Source organism: Pelobates fuscus, chromosome 11, assembly GCF_036172605.1.
Source record: "Pelobates fuscus isolate aPelFus1 chromosome 11, aPelFus1.pri, whole genome shotgun sequence".
Taxonomy (NCBI): domain Eukaryota; kingdom Metazoa; phylum Chordata; class Amphibia; order Anura; family Pelobatidae; genus Pelobates; species Pelobates fuscus.
In genome coordinates, this window is record NC_086327.1 from 110,647,045 (window position 1) to 110,663,796 (window position 16,752).

Below are 16,752 nucleotides of genomic sequence, written 5' to 3' on the forward strand. Positions count from 1 at the left end.
TGATTAATAGTGATAATAGTACTGAGTAACAGTGATAATATTACTGATTAATAGTGATAATAGTACTGAGTAACAGTGATAATATTACTGATTAATAGTGATAATAGTACTGAGTAATAGTGATAATATTACTGATTAATAGTGATAATAGTACTGAGTAACAGTGATAATAATACGGAGTAACAGTGATAATAGTACTGAGTAACAGTGATAATATTACTGATTAATAGTGATAATAGTACTGAGTAACAGTGATAATAATACGGAGTAACAGTGATAATAGTACTGAGTAACAGTGATAATATTACTGATTAATAGTGATAATAGTACTGAGTAATAGTGATAATATTACTGATTAATAGTGATAATAGTACTGAGTAACAGTGATAATAATACAGAGTAACAGTGATAATAGTACTGAGTAACAGTGATAATATTACTGATTAATAGTGATAATAGTACTGATTAATAGTGATAATAGTACTGAGTAACAGTGATAATAGTACTGAGTAACAGTGATACTACTGATTAATAGTGATAATAGTACTGAGTAACAGTGATAATAATACGGAGTAACAGTGATAATAGTACTGAGTAACAGTGATAATATTACTGATTAATAGTGATAATAGTACTGAGTAACAGTGATAATATTACTGATTAATAGTGATAATAGTACTGAGTAACAGTGATAATATTACTGATTAATAGTGATAATAGTACTGAGTAATAGTGATAATATTACTGATTAATAGTGATAATAGTACTGAGTAATAGTGATAATATTACTGATTAATAGTGATAATAGTACTGAGTAATAGTGATAATATTACTGATTAATAGTGATAATAGTACCAAGTAATAGACATATATTACATCTTAGTTATTAGTAAGTCATCTAAAATTTATCAGAGAAGCCACTCCTCCACCAGCGACATCCTCACTCACGCCTGAAATTAGTGTCCCTCTTTATCTATTTGAAATGTTGGGAGGTATACAATGAGGCAGCAGCCCACAATCATATCTGTACTAATGGCCTGGGGGTCAAATACCCCCTGCAGTGGAGCTCTAGACCAGGGGTCCTCAAACTTTTTAAACAGGGGGCCAGTTCACAGTCCCTCAGACACTGTTGCGGGCAGTGGTGTATCCTGGTTTTGTGCTGCCCTAGGCAGGACAAAACTCAGGCGCCCCCCTCCCCCCGCGCGCCACCCCCACCCAACCTTTACCCCGCCTCGCATTCTAAATACACACACACACATTCACTGACAGATACGCATACACTAGCTAACAGAAACACACACTCGCTAACAGAAACACACACACTAACAGACACACTCACACTCAGTAACAGACAAACACACTCACTAACAGACACACACTAACAGACACACACTCAGTCACTAGCAGACACAAACTAGCAGACACACTCACTAACAGAAACACACACACACACTAACAGACACACACACACACTCACTAACATACACACACACACTCACTAACAGACACACACTCACTCACTAACAGACACACACACACACACACTCACTAACACACACACACACACACACACACTAACAGACACACAGTCACTCACTAACAGACACACACACTCACACTAACAGACACACACACTAACAGACACACACACTAACAGACACACACACACACTCACACTAACAGACACACACACACACTCACACTCACTAACAGACACACACTCACACTCACTAACAGACACACACACACTCACTAACAGACACACACTCACTAACAGACACACACACGCACTCACACTCCCTAACAGACACACACTCACACTAACAGACACACACACACTCACACTCACTGACACACACACTCACACTCACTAACAGACACTCACTCACTCACATTAACACTTTTTTTTTTTTTTTACTTTAACCCCCCCCCCCCCCCCCCCCAGCCTCCTTACCTTTGGGAATGCTGGGGGGGGGTCATCTTTTTTCCCTGGTGGTCCAGTGGCTGCTGGGCGGTCGGGCGGCGCTAGTGGGCAGCCGGCGAGGGAGCACTTCCTCTGAGCTGTCTGCTCAGCTCCCTCGCGCCGCACAGTGAGGCTGGGAGGCGGAGCCGGAATATGATGTCATATTCCGGCTCCCAGCCTCACTGTGCGGCGCGCGAGGGAGCTGAGCAGACAGCTCAGAGGAAGTGCTCCCTCGCCGGCCGCCCACTAGCGCCGCCCGACCGCCCAGCATGTCGGTTAGCCGCAAGGCTAACAAGACATTTGCCTTGGGCATTTGGGGGGCGGCTTTTTTTGCCGCCCCCTGGAAAATGCCGCCCAAGGCAAATGCCTTGTTTGCCTCGCGGCTAATACGCCCCTGGTTGGGGGCCGGACTATAAAAAATATGAACAAATTCCTATGCACACTGCACACACACGCATTAGGACATAAATACACACACACATACTGCCATACATACATACATACATAAGCAGACAGACACATACATACATACTGACATACATACATACACACATACATACTGGGAGTCGGCCTGGCTCCCGCGGCCTGTCTTTCTTCCCTTCCGCGCGGAGGGAGCTGGGAGGAAGGGACCAGCTGTCACTTCCTCCCAGCACTACTTGTGGCTGCAATTTTATTAAAGGGGCCCGGTCGCACTATTGCCAGGCCGCAGCACTGACCGGGCCCCTGAAGATATAGGGCCTGTCGGGTGGCCCTGGTTCCTTTGACCGGGTTCAGGACCCTGGCGGGCCGGATCCGGCCCGTGGGCCATAGTTTGAGGACCCCTGCTCTAGACTGTGTGAAGCCTTAGTCAAAACTCGAAAATACTGGAAAAAATAGGGGTTGCATTGTTTGTGTGTATTAAGAGCTATAGAGTGTTTATATGTATAGGGGCTGTAGTATTTATAGGGGATACAATGTGCATGTGTGTATAGTGGTTGCAGTGTGTGAAATCGGGTAAAGTGTGGTTGTAGTGTGTGTTAGAATGCGTAGAGTTAGAATTAGAAACAAAGGAACTATACAGTCTCTAAAGACAAGACAACAGCAATAATAGGCAATTATAGCTGTACATTTCCCCCGTATTAAGCGACGTAGGCGGCTGCGAGTCCCAGTAAGCACGAGACCATAGTCGGCCGGTTAACTCACCTAATTAGAGAGCCACCGTTGGCCCCTTTGCCAGCCCTCCCTATATCTGGAGTACCAGAAAATGTGACTTGACACGCGTTTTCCTAAGAGTGATCAGCTGTATGTGTTTACAAGTATGTGCAAATACATATGTCTATTTGTGTACAACGATTTATTTAAATTCAAATGGCAAATGGCAAATTTAAAGGAACACTACACCCTGTTCCAAATTATTTTGCAAATTATATTTTTCTCAATTACCTAAATAATTGATGTAAATAACAGTCAGCATAATTCTCATGTTATCAACTATTAAGAGTACAATTCAAATTTTATTGAACAAACCTCCTAATGATAACAGTATTTTTTTTTAACATAAACTTACAATGCACTGTTCCGAATTATTACGCACAGTAAGTTTCAAAACACTTTATAGGTTGTAAAGAACTGAAAATTGTCATTTATTGTGTTCACAGCATATTTACTGAAATCAAAAGCTATTTCAATCAAACTTATAACAACATTTTAACTTTTTAAACATTTCAACAGGTTACGTTACATTTTAACATAGGACCCCCTCATTTGATAGCAGCTTCACAAGTCTTGCATCCATTGAACTTGTGAGTTTTTGGACAGTTTCTGCTTGAATTTTTTTGCAAGATGTCAGAAGAGCCTCCCAGAGCTGCTGTTTGGATGTAAACTGCCTCCCACTCTCATAGATCTTTTGCTTGAGAATGCTCCAAAAGGTTCTCAATAGGATTGAGGTCATGGGAGGATGGAGGCTACACCATGACTTTCTCTCCTTTTATCCCCATAGCAGCCATTGATGCAGAGGTATTCTTTGCAGCATGAGATGGTGCATTGTCATGCATGAAGATGATTTTATTACAGAAATAATAGTTCTTCCTTCTGTACCAGGGAAGAAAGTGGTCACTCAGAAACTCCACATATTTTGCAGAGGTCATCTTTACACCTTCAGAGACCCTAAAGGGGCCGACCAGCTCTCTTCCCATGATTCCGGCCCAAAACATGACCCCACCACCGCCTTACTGACATCGCAGCCTTGTTGGAACAGGGTGGCCGTCCACCAACCATCCACCACTCCATCCATCTGGACCATCCAGGGTTGCACGGCACTCATCAGTGAACAGGACTGTTTGAAAATTAGTCTTCATGTATTTTTCTGCCCAATGCAGGCGTTTCTGCTTGTGAGCATTAGTTAGTGGTGCCGAATAGAAGGTTTATGCAGAGTTGCAAGACTCTGGAGGACTCTACACCTTGATGTCCGTGGGACTCCAGAGGCACCAGCAGATTCAAATATCTGTTTGCTGCTATGTAATGGTATTTTAGCAGCTGCTCTCTTGATCGGATGCATGGATCTGTCAGAAATTTTCCTCAATGTGCCTTTATCTGCACAAACCCATCTGTGCTCTGAATCAGCCACAAATCTCTTAATAGTGCGATGATCACGCTTAAGTTTTCGTGAAATATCTAATGTTTTCATACCTCGTCCAAGGCATTTAACTATTTCACTCTTTTCGGCAGCAGAGAGATCCTTTTTCTTCCCCATATTGCATGAAAATGGTGCTCTGCTTAACCCCTTAAGGACCAAACTTCTGGAATAAAAGGGAATCATGACGTGTCACACACGTCATGTGTCCTTAAGGGGTTAATAATGTGGAGCACCCTCCTGTAGTAGTTTTTCCTTAAATTGGGCTCACCTGGCAATCTAATTATCACAAGTGTCCGAGATTGTTTTCAGTGATCAAAAGAGCCCTGAGACACAATGCCATCCATGAGTTAAAGGGACACTATAGTCACCTGAACAACTACAGCTTAATGTAGTTGTTCAGTTATGATCTATAGCTCCCTGCAGGCAATCTAATGTAAACACTGTATTTTCATAGAAAATACAGTGTTTAAATTGATTGATAGGAAAGTGGCCGTCACTCAGACAGCCACCAGAGGGACTTCCTATCATGTATGGCCCTAAAAAGGCCATGTACACGTCAGACGTATTAAAATACGTCTGATGTGTGCAGGAGAGAGGAGGCACTGTGTGCGAGCCTTCTCTCTCCTGCCTGTCAGCAGAGGAGAGGGGGCGGGCAAAGACCGCGAGCTGAGCGGTCAGTTCAGCTTGTGACCGCGCACACCGCGCGCATGCGCAGTAGTGCGCTCAGGACTTCATAGGGCGGCATGAATGGAAGCGCCGGATTGCTCCCTGCTCGCGCCCGCCTATTTCGGCATTTTGACGAAATAGGGGGCGCGGCTTCACAAGGCTCCCGGCGCTGGAACGAGGTGAGTAAAAAGGGCTGCCTGGAGTGTTCCTTTAAACTGAAAAACAAAATATTTAATCTTTGTGTAGGTAGGCTCCCCCCCTTACATGGGTTTTAAAGGAATGATTTACTTATCTTATGTCTACGTAATGTTGCTAGTGAAAGCTGCACCAATCAAGTGCTCTCATTTGATCTATAACTGAGTTTAACTTGATTATAGGGGAGTAAGTGCCTCTATTACCTGACAGCCACTAGAGGCATGTTAACAATGCAATTAAAAATATTACCGTTCCTGCAAAACGGAAATATTTTCAGTTGCAGGGTTAAACACACAGGGGCATGGCACCCCCGCCACTTCATAAAAAAATAGCTGATATGAAAAAATAACTCAGTTTTAGTCACAGCTTAGCTATTTTAGAGTGAATTTTGTCATCTGGATTTAAATTCCCTACAATTCAGAGTTTAGTGAACAACTCCCTGGAGTGTAACAAAGGAAGATGCAAAACTATATATAAAAAAGAAACTTTAAATGTATTATAAGAAACTGCAATTGTACCTTCTAACCACTAGATGGTGCTTGGACATAACATTTAAACTTTGCCATTATTGGAGATGTATTAGATCATGTACGCTCTTTAACCCCTTAAGGACCAAACTTCTGGAATAAAAGGGAATCATGTGTCCTTAAGTGGTTAAGGTAACGGAATGGCTGGGTTATTATTATTAATATTTTATTATTTTATTATTTATATAACGCCATCAGACTCCGTAGCGCTGTACAATGGGTGGACTAACAGACCAGTAATTGTAACCAGACAACTGGACGAGCAGGAACAGAGAGGTGAAGGGCCCTGCTCAATGAGGTTAGAACACAACTTCACAATACAGGAGCAAAAAAGAAATCTGCCGAGGTTTTAGGATGTGCATTATCGCCCACCCTGCTAAACCTGGACCCCTAATTTCAGGATTAAACCATTGAAAATAGTTTGAACCCTGAAAGTAAGACAGCGACTAGTGACATCTGTGAGGCTAAAGGCATTGTCTATGGAGGATCCCACAGCCTTGCAGGATTCCTCTACAGACATCAGTATTGTGCATGCCTTTACGCCAAGAAGCAACATATAGTTAAATTCACTGTCTAGCATGGAAACCAGGTGGTAAGTAGCAGCCATTTAGTGATTATCGACTTGTCTGTAAAAGTTCCCGACATCCATGGAAACAAGCCCTAAGTCTGCTGTATGTGATAAGGACTTTCACACAATAATGTATCGGTAAATCTATCTTCCACTGCCTCAGACTGGCTAATAACTATGTATCATCTGTGGACAGGGACATCTGCCTCTAGGAGTGTAAAAAGCTCTCAGTGAGAGCTCTGCCGGAGTTGCCATCACAACTGCTAGCTTACAATTACAAGTTGTGCTGTGAGATGTTAAAGAATCAGTTTTATATATCTTTATATGAAATCTGTATTTAGCGTACAATTACTTAGTTCCAAAGGCTAGACGCATTTCCCCCACACACATACACACACTGAAAAATAAGTAAACAAATAAATAAAAACGGTTTAGTGGGATGAGAAAGGGCAGCAAAATATGCATGTACCAAAATGGGGACTTTAGTCAAAAACTGGTTGTTCTGCACTTAAATGGACACTATAGTCACAAGAATCACTACAACTTAATGTTGTGTTTCTGGTGTCTATAACATGTCCCTGAAGTCTTAGAACTATAAACACTGCCCTTTCAGAGAAAAGGCAGTGTTTACATTGCTGCCTTGTAACGCCTCTAGCGGCAGTCATACAGACTCAGTCACTCACAGTGTGCAGCACCTTCATTCAGCATATCCAAGCTCTGCATGGAAACGCTGAACGCCCCCATAGAGATGAGGAGGTGCTGATTGGCGCTACATGGCGATTTGCTGCGCATGCACAATATGGGAAAGCATTGGATTGGCTGAGATCATGAAAATTTATGATCGCAGCCATGGAGAAATTGTAACACTGAAATCACTAGCTGTTTGTTAAAGTGAAAAAATATGATCTTTTAAACGGAGATTCTATAGTCTACGCAAATAAATACGTGGAATTTTCATGTTACAGGATGTGTCCTCTGGCCATTTATGGAGTAATATTGACACCGTTTGTGATATCTTCATTTCTCAAAGCAGCCATCTGCTACAAATCCTGTGTATGAGCTTTTGTTCTCTCAATGTATGCGTATCATATTTTACTACGGTGTTTGGAAGCTATGAGCATACAGTCTATTCACTCTGCTCGACATAACATTCTATATTTTAGTATTAAGTTGCCATGTGGCATTGTGCTTTGTACTGTGGAATGTTATCATGCTATGTCTGAGGTTGAGATGAACGAACAAGCAGACATGTTATACACGTGTATGTTGAAAAGATGGTGAGCACTCATGGAGGAAGGGGGAACACATAATAGGAAATTGAGGAAAATTTATGTAGGAAACTGTACACATAAAAGGAAAGGATATAAAGTGGAAGTACATTAAAAAGAGAATATATAGAAAGAGGTCAGGCATGCATTGAAAGAAAAGGAAGCATGCACAGAATAGAAGAAGAAAATGGAAGATATTTAAAAAGGAAACAGTGACAGTCATTGCAGACTGCAAGGAAAGACTGTAATTGCCAAACATGAGACAAAAGGTGATCAGTTTTTACACAGTGCTTTAATTGCATCTAGCTTTTGAAAGAGACCAATACAAGCTATGTTTTTTCATTTTTTTTATTTAGTGTTTTTGTTGTGCAGTTTATCAATACATACAAGCTTGAGGTGCCCCAACAGCAATCCTCAGCATATATTCACATGCTTAACAGTAGGAGCCCTAGATAAAACATGCACATTTTTAATTTTAAGATAGTAACAGATGCATGCTATGCTTCCATGTCTAGGCATTAGGTAGGGGTAGGGGTAAGTATTGCTAAAGATCAAGGAAAGGGGAGTGTACTGGGAGAGCTATAGCCCGAAAATGCAAAAACAGAGGTTTGTGTGCCACTGGCTGGTGCCTGAGGTTTGGTTATCAAACTTACAGAGGTGTTAGGAAATGCTGTCACATAGTGCGCTAATTTTCAGGAGTGTTGTCTGTGACAAGTGGCAGGTTGTGCAGTGCTTTTTTAATCCCCCTAGACAGGGTGCTTGGGATGTAGCGCAAGAGGAGGACAGAAGGACAAAGGTAATTTACCCATACAATACTCACAGCTAGTTATAGTATAAATCTACCCATACAATACTCACAGCTAGTTATAGTATAAATCTACCCATACAATACTCACAGCTAGTTATAGTATAAATCTACCCATACAATACTTACAGCTAGTTATAATATAAATCTACCCATACACTACTCACAGCTAGTTATAATATAAATCTACCCATACAATACTCACAGCTAGTTATAATATCTATTTACCCATACAATGCTTACAGATGGTTATATTATAAATCTACCCATACAATATTCAAAGCTAGGAACACTATAGAGTTACAAGTACAATAATCAGAACTGAGTACAATACAGAGATACCCATAGAATTTACAGAACTAGGCACAATACAAAGATACCCAGTAGACGCACAGACCGTTATATACAGATATAACACACAGCTGGGCACAATAAGGAGATGCCATAACTATCCCACACAGCCAGAATCACTGTGCTGGATTACACAGAGCTGCAATGCAGAGATAATACCCACACAGTACATGTCTCTGTATAATGCTTCAGCTTTTACTGTCTAACTCCAGCTCTTTAGCCCTCCCTTGTCAACTGATACTTAGTAGTGAATGTTACTGTTGTTATGAAACATTATGTAAAGTGTTAATGCGGAAGGATACTGATAGTCTCTTTATTACATTTGCAGCTGGCAATATAAGTAATCTGTAGAAGTAATATGGAGCCAATATGTAGCTGACATGGTTGACAGAAGCAACAATCATTACAAATTGAAATCAGAATCCGAGTCACAGCCCCAGTCCTGCAGTGCGGAGCTTCACAACTTTTCAACTAACCAGAGAGTGCCTGAGAACAAAGATGGTGGGCATTGGGAATCTGTGCGTACAATATGCAATCTGTTCTAGGTGTTATTAAACTATTAGTGACAGGCAGCACAATGTTGTCAGAAATGTCTGTCATTTTCACTCCCTTTCCCAGACAGACACTCAATGGATTTTTCAAACGTGTATTCAAAACAAAAAATCAATGTTTCAGCCAACCGGTCTTTATCAAGATCTTGATACAGCTCCCGCCCCAGAGATCAATCTCTCAATCCTATTGTGATCATGTTCCTTTTCTTTTTTTTGATAAAGATCGGTTGGTCGAAACGTTGATCGTTTGTTTGTTTTGAATACACGTTTGAAAAATCCATTGAGTGCTCTCCTTCATTTATCTCTGCATATTCAGCGCTGAGCAGCACTGTGGTATTTATTACATCCCCCTTTTTTTATTACTTGGGCAGAGTGCCAGGTTTTTTATTTTTATTATACATATATATATATACAATAAATAAAATAATAAATAATTACATATTTCAGTAACTTCCCTCGCTTCAAGGACCACTATAGGCACCCAGACCATTTCAGCTTAATGAAGTGGTCTGGGTGATTGGTCCAGCTAGGTTTAACCCTTTTTTCTATAAACATAGCAGTTTCAGAGAAACTGCTATGTTTATATTAGGGTTAATCCAGCCTCTAGTGGCTGTCTCATTGACAGCCGCTAGAGGCACTTCCGCCCTTCTCACTGTGATTTTCACAGTGAGAAGACGCCAACATCCATAGGAAAGCATTGTGAATGCTTTCCTATGAGACTGGCTGAATGCGCGCGCGGCTCTTGCCGCGCATGCGCATTCAGCCGGTGTTGACGAGAAGGAGGAGGAGAGGAGGAGGAGAACTCCCAGCCCGGCGCTGGAGAAAGAGGTAAGTTTAACCCCTTCCTCCCCCTAGAGCCCTGTGGGAGGGGGACCCTGAGGGTGGGGGCACCCTCAGGGCACTATAGTGCCAGGAAAACGAGTATGTTTTCCTGGCACTATAGTGGTCCTTTAATCAGCACTCAGGCAAACACTGAGGCTATTGGTGGAGAGAAGTAAATAACTTTGTGCACTTAGATTTGACAAGTACTAGGAGCTGCGGCTTCTGATGGGTTCTTTCTCTGCTACTTTCAAGATGGCTTCTTGCTTCTGCTGTGAGCACTGTAGCCCCACCCCTAGGTGCTATGAGCCAATAATGTCCCTAAATAGAGAGACCAATAGCATGCCTCCACTCATGGGCAGCGGGCTCTGCTGCCGAATAGCAACTCAATGGGAGGCCTCTTAAATAACTCCTTAAAAGAGACTAGGCATGTGCAAACTCTGCTGAATCAGGACAGATTTAAAATCTGTCCCATTTTTTTGACATGCCTAGTTGCTCTCAGGAACGTTTTTCTACACAGCAACCAATAAGAGAGGAGGTGCCCTGCAGAACTGAAACCTATTTCAGAATTATAGATTTCTGAAATAGATTTTTATTCTGATACACATTGGCAATGACTGGAGTGTGTTAATCTTCTTGTTTTTTTCCCCATAAAAAGAATCTTAAAGTATCTAAAAATATTGCAAATATTTTTTTCCCCACATAAAAACTGATGGGGCGCTGCACCAGATGCCCCTATGGACAAGTCCACACTGGAGTGAATTAACCTTTGTAAGCATTTTCCAATGGAACTCGACAGAAAACGTGGCTAAGTAACAAGTAGAAACAGATCATACCTCTAGGTGCAAAGTACAAGCAAACTCTCTGTAAATAACCCCACAATAAGGTAATGTAATTTACCAGATCCCACGCTGGCAAGGACCAGACCAGCAGCCCATACAGTACTTTTAACAATTGCTTTTAAAATGGTATTTAAATGCTAATTCTACCTTTCATCCTTCCAAGTCAATACAGTTAGAGGAAATGAGTTGGATCATACCATCTAAACTCAAGGCAATCCCAACATATTCTTTGGTAAAATATTTTGTATTATTACTATTAGCATTGCTTAGAATATATGTGTGTTCCAGAGGAAAGTTTGAATCCACTGTTTTTTGGCAACATTAGAAGCATCCTATTAACATAAATCGAGTATTGGGATTTGTAAATATTTTACAACAGTTTAGACCTCAAATTTGGAATTTCATTTTCATTCACCATTGTTTACTGTTTAGTGATAATTCCTTTAAATAATAAATTACGTTAGGACCTAACACAAGTATAACAGTAATAGTCATTCTCAGGAATTACCCCTGGTATGATGTTTCCTAGAATCCCTAATGACTTTGACATTTCCCATGTAGGAATCAGTGACACACAACCACTGCATACACCACCTGTCACTGCTCCTAAACCACCAATGGCAGAGTAGTAGTGTGGTCCCTCGACTTGGGTCAAGGCTGCATTTGTCTGTACCATATATTGTGCCACGGTAGTCCACCGATAGTTAAAGAAACACTTAAGTACAAAACTACAGCTGTGATGCAATCTAAGAATAAATTGGTCTGCCATTGGTCTGCCAGTATTTGAGAAAGTTACGGCTAACAAATCTTCATTTTGAAAGGTTTGCTCACTTGTGAGAACTAAGAAAAAGGGAAATTAAAAAGAAAACGACAGATCACAATCATTTTCTTTAGAGCAGTTTATTCTTTTGTGTTTCTTTTTTTTGCAAGGTTATGTCGTGCTGTTTTGTAATTCCAAAATTAATTTAGAATTTTTCAGGTAATGAGTGCAGAAAAGAGTGCGGATTAAAAGGGTGATTTCCATCGCAGAGTAGAAAGAAAAATATGCTATTAAAGGGAAAATCTGCGATTCAAATGTCAGTCGGTGTTCTGAGAAGAAACAAAACATACCTGGATGAAAGATCTATAACATCCTAAAATAGTGGAAGACAACCATGGATCCCAAATAAGAAGAAGGAGTCAAGCAAGCGCCAGATCAAGGCTGGGCATTTTTCCATCATCTGGACTTGTTTTGGAGAGAATTAGATCAAAAGAAGAAAGAATGCAAACATTTGCAAACAGATGATATGACCAGACATGTAGTGGCATATAAGTGGAATATTAGTTTCTTATCTGTCATTGTAAGTCAGATTTGGCCTCGAAAGAAGTTGAATTGAGCATCACGTGGGTCATGAGATAAGGAGATGCTCAAATCTTGGTTGACCAAATTTAAAAACCCGTCCAAAGAGACTGAGCATCTGAGCATTGCTACCAGGAATGGAAGAAATAACCTGGAGTCTTGTTAGCAATATTTTGAGACGTAAGCACTTAATCAATTAGCGATATGAGATCTGGCTTTCATACTGAGATTGCAAAAAATTAATTTAGAAAGTTTAATTTGGAGGCAACAGTATCTCTGTTGATCAGAAAGGGTCAATGGAAATGGAGATGGAAATACCACACATACTTGACTTGGGGAGCCTTAAGGGACAACTGTCACCTCACAACTATTTTTAACATTATAATCCTTTCATCGGGTTTTGAAAAGTAATAGATCTTTTTTTTTTTTTAATGAAGTATATGTAAAATACAAAAAATAAATGTAAAAAACCCATCCCTACCTTTAGTATATGACAGGATCGTTCAGCCATATACATGGACCTTGGGTCAGACAGTGTTTGAAAACCAACTGTTAGTCTCTATGGTTTTCCCTGCTTCACTCCCAGTGCAGAAACAGTGAAGACCATAGAGACTAACTGTCAGATTTCAAACACAGTCTGACCCAAGGTCCATGTATATGGCTGAACGATCCTGTCATATACTAAAGGTAGATAGGAGGTTTTTTCTCTCTCTCTTTTTTTAGATATACTTAATTTTAGAAAAATCTTTTTTCTTTTTAATAAAAGAATTATTATATAAAATTTTTTGGAGGTGGCAGTCGTCCTTTAAGACCATCACAGAAGTGCGTCCATCATTTTAATATGCCACTGAGAAGGAGATCTGCTATTGTATGAATTATTTTCTCCAAGAGAAACCCAGAAGAGCATGAGGCAGCGGATGTGCTAGGATGATAAAAAAAAAATAAGTTTTTAGGCACCTCGCTGATGAGGTATTCCGGAAGCTGTGGTAAAATGGAACCTTATATTTCTACTAAATCATGAGACAAAATGTCTAGCCTATAACCTCCAAATGCAATGTTTGATAAGGGAAATAGGTTCCACCCACCTATATATGTTAAATGTTGACAGAATGTACTGGCATTCACATGTCATAAAAACATGAAAGATCCCGGAGACGTTGTCAACCTGTTTGCAAACAGTTTGACTACATACACTGTGGGACCACAACACATTGTAAAGAGTTAAACCATTTGGTCCGCCTGGCGCCACTCCATCTAAGCTGATTTCACTTCTTACTATCGTCCAGTGGGTGCTGATTGCCCCCACCACTACAGCACAGTGAGAGCCTTGAGCTCTTTTCACTGAGCTAAACCTGGCAGTGCAGGGGTTAGTTGGCTGAGAGCAATCAGCTGACATGGAATTGCGCCAGGCGTCCGCCAGAGAAGAAGGCAAACCAGTCTAAAAAGGTTTGATTAAAAGAAAGAAGGAGGGCGTATACCGCGCCTATTAGTTTAAATTAAAATATACAGAAAATACATACATATGTTCTTGGATTTTCCAATAAATCGTGACCTCAAAAAAAAATTAAGACAAAAAATAATAGTGCAATACAGCAAATTTTATCTTAAAAATAAGTGATTAGTAACTATGTACAGTCCACTCACATGGAGATGAGCTATAACAGAGCTCTACTGTGAAGCGCTTGGACGGTACAATCCCCGTCTTTGGATTTGTAGTAGTTGCCACAGATGTTCTCAATATGCCATGTGCGTAGTTGGTATAAAAAACAGAACGATAGCAGCAATATGGTGAAGTAAGTACCAATGGTATATTAGATAATAAAAGGTATTGTACTTACACTTTTCAGAGCATGTGACCTGCTCTGGTGTAAACAGCTTGGGTGGTATGATCCCCACCAAGGATATACAGGATACCAGGAAATGAAGATAGTAAGTCTAAAAAGTAACTTAGAAGTATACTTTAATATATATAAACAAAACAATGGTTAATAAAATGTAAATATAAAATATAGTCCCACTTAACGCGTTTCGCCTAATAGGCTTCTTCAGAAGTGTCTTCAGAAGTGTTCACTCACAAGGTTGGGGAATCCTTGTTCTGTATACTGCTGCCTGATCACTATAGCGAGCACCTATTATCTCTCTTTTTTTAAAAAGGTTTGATGCCTTACAACTTGGAGCAACAATGCATTCCAGGCGCTATGACCAATAAACTCTAGTGGTTATGGTACTTAGAGTGTTCCTTCAAGTATCCATCTTGCGTCAGATCTGGCAATGCCCTCATATTGTTGTCGCTGTATTTAAATGTTTTCATTATTTATGAATTCCATGTGTGAACTTGCAAATACCCCTTATGGTGACATCTCAGCTGAGGGTCCGGTGGCCGGAGGGGGCATGCAAAGGTGAGTTTAACTTACCTGAATCTGTCCATCGCAAGAGCTGCCATCTTCTTCTGGTCAATCCTCATCTGCTCCTCGCGCAACGTCACTGCTGTACTTTTGCGCATGTGCGAGTGCAAGAGTGCATAATTGAGATCTATGGAGGGCCCTGCGAGACTGTGGGATTCTCCATATACAAAGTCAATTCCCTGCAGCCATGACTGGTGACAGGTCGGGGTGTGACAGTTCTAGATGACGGTAGCACCGACTAGTGTCTAGAAGTATCAGGCGGAGGAAAAATACTGAGACCGAGTAATCTCTAGTTTGTTTCAGTATATCTGTTGACTGGGTTGTAATTTCTTTGAAATCCCAACACAGTCAATAGGAGTATTCCATAAAGATTATATGTTTATAAAATACTCATGTTTTCCCTATGCATTACGTGTCCTCTGAATCAACAAATCTTATAATGTTATTTAATACCACACCTCCCTCCCCCCCTCCTCCCAGGACCTTGTGGGGCATGGGGCAGCCAATACTAAGAGGAGGGAAAACATTAGGTATGATCGCTAGGCATCAGGGGGGGTCCACTTTATCCCCAGATTTAAATAGTTAACCCCTCACTAACAGCTCTAGATAAAGGATAGATTGGATGGGACGTCAACGGTCCATCTGCTCAGTTATTAACCACATCAATGCCACCATGAGGAAATGAAAGGGCCAACAGACATTTGCTTCCAAATTCAATGCTTTGCCTACTATAGCAAATAATCTCTATTATTTCCATACTCTATCTGTAACTAAAAAAAATATTGTTTGTTTATTGTTAAACTCTTTAAAAATATTAGTACAGTCACGGATTAACAAGCAATTAGATGCTAGCCAAACACGATCTCTCTTCCAATGCAATGCGAGGAGTGATTAAATTCAATATTATATTTTTATTATGATTAGCTGTGTCTCTATGGCATAAATTTGCTAAGTCATAACAAATAAGAATGGGGTGAATTTTTTTTTTTTGTCAATTCTACTGGAAACTGCTGTGCCCATTGTAACCTCTAGAGGGCCATATAATCTCACTTCAAACCTCCCCTGTGTCAGACTTCTGGGGTTTATATCCAAGAAGTATTATTTGTTGTGATGTGTATATCACTATTGACGCAACAGAGTGTCTTTAAAGGCTTTTGGAATAAAACTCCTATCACTCCCATAGGTAGATGGGCAATTCTAGGAAAAAAACAGCTATGGGATTTAAACCCAATTGGCATTTTAATTGCCAGATGTGTATTGGTCATGGGATGCATGGGCAAATTCCCAGTGAGTGCAGGGCAAATGTGCTCTCATAGGCCAGTCAGTCTGGACCAGTCTGTGGGTGCCAATCCAACACTGCCAGATACAATAATTACACATAGCATAATGATAGCCTATACATACCACTTTCTGATGGTATATACCGGGGTACGCAACCTTTGGCACTACAGATATTGTGGGCTACATCTCACATAATGCTCTTAAAGCCATAATGCTGGAAATGCTTCAGTGCTGAAGGTTGCCTACCCCTGGTAGACCCCATACGCTCCAGCTGCTGTAAAGCCAGTGTTAGCTCAATCATGCCTTCTTCTTAAAAATGGATCCACAAATCTAGATTAAGTTTTATGTCGAATACACAATGACTTCGAATTCCTGTAGTGCAATGTGTGGTTAGAAGATCTGATAATACTGGGTAATTGTTTATCTCTGCCATTGGTTGGATAGTTATCACTTCACTAATTATTCTAGTATAGGCAATTTTAATAACATATTTGCTACATTTAATTTTTGGTTGTTGTTGTTATTGTGCTACATTTAATCAGGTTTTAAGAAAGGTTT